The sequence below is a fragment of the Pistacia vera genome, unplaced genomic scaffold (genome assembly GCF_008641045.1).
Source record: "Pistacia vera cultivar Batoury unplaced genomic scaffold, PisVer_v2 Contig199, whole genome shotgun sequence".
Lineage (NCBI taxonomy): Eukaryota > Viridiplantae > Streptophyta > Magnoliopsida > Sapindales > Anacardiaceae > Pistacia > Pistacia vera.
In genome coordinates this window covers 355,338-360,061 of record NW_022196000.1, presented here as the reverse complement: position 1 = coordinate 360,061, position 4,724 = coordinate 355,338, and the positions used below count along the sequence as shown (strand labels likewise).

At 36.7% G+C, this 4,724-nt stretch overlaps 1 pseudogene; it reads right to left on the bottom strand.

Moving 5' to 3' along the window:
- Positions 1 to 736: 736 nt before the first annotated feature.
- LOC116128285 lies at positions 737 to 3,027 on the bottom strand (annotated as a pseudogene).
- Positions 3,028 to 4,724: the final 1,697 nt, after the last annotated feature.

The window sequence follows — 4,724 nt, the reverse complement described above, 5'->3', positions numbered from 1 at the left end:
CAATCGTTCGGCTCAACAAACCCTGCTACGTGAAGAAACTTTCCATGGCTAACAATTCTGACAACGTTAACCCTAGCATCGAGGCCAAACTAGAAGCTCTGACCGCCCTCATGCAACATAACTCAGATAAGGTGGCTATATTGGAAGCTGAGAACACTGCCATCCAGACCGAAAACGCCTCCATCAGGGCCGAAAACCAATCTCTGAAAGAGAAGGTAAGTCAGTTTTATGATCTTGAGCTTCTGCCTTGTCAAGTACCACCCAATCGGTTCCGCACCTCGGTTCCATCTATACAGCCTCTCCACACCCCAGAGCACAAACCCGTGGCCTCAGATAAAAGGTCACGTCAATTATGTTCGTCGGTGGTCGACGATTCGGTCCTAACTTCTGGAGAAAGGGATCTGCCAACGGAACCCCACTCAGTCGATCCGCTTCAGGCACAAGATCAAGGAGTCCAAGTGACAAAAAGCCCGCTACAACAAGAACCAGCTATCCTCGCCATCCTACCTCACCTTCAGTCAACCATCCCTACATAAACTCCATTTGGCTCGGAGGAGGATTCACCAAGATTTTCGGCTCAATGAACTTGCATTGATGTTGAATACATTACAAATGAAGAAAATTAACTGCGTTAATTCAATTTTATTCTATAAATAAAGCAGCCGCCGCGCCCCCCCCACCCACCCCCCCCCCCCCCCCCCCCCCCCCCCAGGAAAAATAAAATAAAATAGATCACTTACATATTGTCTTCATCCATAGCCACCAAAGACAACATAATCCTTGACTGCTGGATCACTTATAAGATTTTTCAATCTCTGAAAATGTGCTTATTAATTATTCGAGTAATACTATTTGTTTCCTTTGGATTTTCACAAACATTTTCTTGATGCTGCCCTTCATTAACTCCACCTAAATTATTAAAAAGGAAAATTAATTTCATCTAAAACGTTGTTTTTTTTTTTTAACGTTTTGAAGTTTTAACATGCGGATTAAAATCAGGATTGGTTAATGGCTTTAAAAGAATAAACATTAAAGTTAGCCTGTGACTGGTCGGTGACTTCAGTCTGCACTTTAAAAGCTTTGAGATGTCCCCATCTAAAATTTGTGTATTGAAGTGAAAAAAAATAAGTATTTACTTGTTTTAAAAAAATCATACCAGAGTCGAAACAAATTGCTCTCCACCAAGACTAATCTATTGCTATGCAAGCTTGACCAGCACAAGCCCCAAATGTTGACAAAATAATTCGATTTGTCGCCACATGGAAAAAAAAAAAAAAAAAACAAATTATAAAACAAACAAGCATTAGAAACAATTAATGAAGAATTAATTGCTTTACTAATATGAAGTTAATTATGATAAATAAAAATGGTATTTAAATCTTAATATATCATGTTATATATGTATTTACAAGTATGGTACTAAGATGAAAAAGTCTTAGGTAAGACGGGATTATCAAGTCGTGCATACTTTCGACCAATAACATCCAGCACCTAAACCTTTTTTTTTTTTTTTTAAATCTCTCTATCCAATCATCAAAAAGGCCGATAACTTTTGAAATAACTGCAAAGATAATTTTTTATTATTTGATGAATATACAGATGACGTAATACGTTTGTTTTATAAAAGTTTTTTTTTTTAATATTACATATTAATCCTAATAATAACATTGGTACAGATAAAAACTATAAGAAATTTTTATTTGGAGGCAATGAAATTAGTGTAAAAAAATGTAAATTAATTAATTAATTACCTCTCTGTCCCAAGAAGATTTGAGAAAATCAACAACAGCAGGGCATTTTCCACCCAACTCAAGAGTTACAGGAGTTAGATGCTTCACAGCTGCTGACATAACTATCCTTCCCACTTTTGAACTCCCTACCAGTAGTTTCAAATTTTCATAAATCAGAAAACAAAGAATTAATCTATGAAAATTTTCATTGACATCCGCCATTAACATGTAGAAATAAAGAATGTTACAGTCCGGTTGATAGCCTTTGGATCACGATCTAGAGAACCATGATTCGATGGTGACTGACTTTCCTGTAACATTACTCAAAGTAACGTAATTATTTTCTAAACATATATCAATCTACTTGTGAAGAAGATCTTATCCCATTTTTGTTGGAGGAATTTTTCACCAACTTCAAGGCCACCCTCAATGACTTTAATAGCTTTATTGTCAAGGTACCTCGGCACCACATTTGCTAAGAATGAAGAACAAGCTGGAGACAGCTCTGAGGGCTTCAAAACCACTGTGTTTCCTGCTGCAATTGCTCCTATCAATGGCTCCAAAGATAGCCCTTCAATTTTACAAAAAATTGTAATCAGTCAAAAAAAACTTTGAAGAATTTTTGTTCGATTTTTTAAAACTCAAGAAAAAGCTGATCAAATCAAGAGAGCCTCCCGATACTCACCAAAGGGGAAATTCCAGGATGAAATGATGAGGACAAGGCCTAGAGGCTCAGGAACCACTTCTGCTGATGAGAGAACTGCAACTTTTGGTAGTTTAGCCTATCAATCAAAACATAAACAAAAATTAGTGGTTAATCAAACCATAAACAAGAATTATATATATATTACCTTTTTGCTTGACATCCATCCTTCAAGATTTTGCAGTGCATAATTAATGGATTTTATTAATGTCCCTATCTGCAAAGGAATATATATAAATGTATGTAAAGATCTTTTAACAGTAATAATAATAATAGAAACACAAAAATTAAACTAGTTAATCGTTTCGAAACAGATACGAGCAGGATTCGATCCCAAAACCTCTTATAAAAGGAAAAAAACCAAAAAACGAAGAAATAAGAAGAAGAAGAAGAAGAAGAATGAAATGAACTTGCCTCATCTCTAAAGGCTTCAACATGGTGCTTTCCAATATCTTTTTTAAGAGATTTATAGATTTCTTCTTCTCCCTCGCGAAGAAGAGTGAGCAAGTTTTGAAGTTGAGCTTTTCTCTATGTTGCTTCTTTTGTTATGCCACTGCAAAAATATTCTCTCGCATCTTCAACATCTCTCTCCATTTTGCCTTTGATTATATTAGTTTGTTAACTGCTTCTCCAGGGTGCTTCAGCTTTTTCATATATATACACACACACAATGTTGTGGAGCGAATTCTGTTTTCATCCCTGTGGTTTCAGTTTATCAAAGTCAAGGATATTCCTTTCAGATACTAGTGTTCTTATCCTTTGACTCAAAAAATCATTAGTCAATTGTCATTTGAACCTTGATTGACTTAATATTGTTTGTGTTATGCATTTTTTAGTTGTAGTGACTAATTAGGGCTTTCAACTATGCTAATCAAATCAATCAGTCAGCAAACACAATCTTATCAAGCAATTGAATCAGAGATTAAGTAAAGCATGAAACAAAACAGAAAGAGAAATTGACACAGGGGATTTATAGTAGTTCGGCTAAGGCAGCCTACATCCACTCTTCAAGGCATACAATAGGGTATTTCATTAATCAAGAGAACCGAAGGTTACAAAGAGTAAACAACCAAAGAATAACTAGAAGAATCTTCTGTCATGAACGAAGAGCTAAGGCTGAGAAGGAACCAGAGACAAAGAGGGGTGAGTTGTGAGTTTGTTGCAATAGAATAGGATGCGGGTGCCAGATAGGGCACTTAACTTTGATAGCCAAAACGACGCTGCATCAGCTTAGACTTGAATCCATTTTCTTTGACTGATGTTGACTCCACCGTGGCAGTTTCAAGCCACATCATCATCACAATTCTCCACCTTGGCTTGTAAATTGACACCCTAAGTGGCCTTGGCAAAACTGAATTATGCTTGAACATGTAATAGACTCATATAGAGCCTATGTTTATCTGCAGTGACTGGTTTGGTGAGCATGTTTGCAGGGTTGTGAGTGCCTCTTATCTTCTCAACCTTGACTTCTCATTTTTCAATCAATTCTCTGATGAAATGCAGTCTTACATCTATGTGTTTTGTCCTCTCGTGGAATACTTGGTTCTTGGATAGATGTATTGCACTCTAACTGTCACTTTTGATCTCCACAATTTTCTGTTCCAACTCCAGTTCATTCACAAAACCCTTGAGCCATACTGTTTCCTTTGATGCTTCTGTCAAGGCTACATATTTAGATTTTGTTGATGAGAGTGTAACCATATGCTGAAGCTTTGATTTCCAGCTAATCACATCTCCCCACAGTGTAAAAGCAAATCCTGAAGTGGACTTTCTCTTATCAAAGTCCCCTATATAATCAGCATCAACACACCTTCTAATGCAGTATTTTTCTTCCTTGTTCTTACTGAAAACTATGCCCACAGATTTTGATCATTGTAAGTATCTCATAATCCATTTAAGTGCAGACCAATGGAGTCTTCCCGGATTGCTCATGAATCTACTTACTAAACTCACAGAATATGCCAGATCTAGCCTGGTGCAAACCATTAGGTACATTAGGCTGCCCAGGGCATTTGCATATGGAATGGTGGACATTTCCTTTTGCTCTTCTTCTGTTTTCGGGCACTGATCATAAGAAAGTTTTATGAGTTACCCTAGGGGAGTTTGGACAGTCTTAGCATTCTGCATATTGAATTTCTGCAGAATTTTCTCTGCATATTCTTCTTGAACCAGCTTCAATCTTCCCTACATTCTGTCTCTTATAATGGTAATACCAAGAATCTTTTAAGCCTGACCCAGCTCCTTCATTTCAAACTTGGTATTGAGAATTTTCTTCAATTGAATAATCTCAG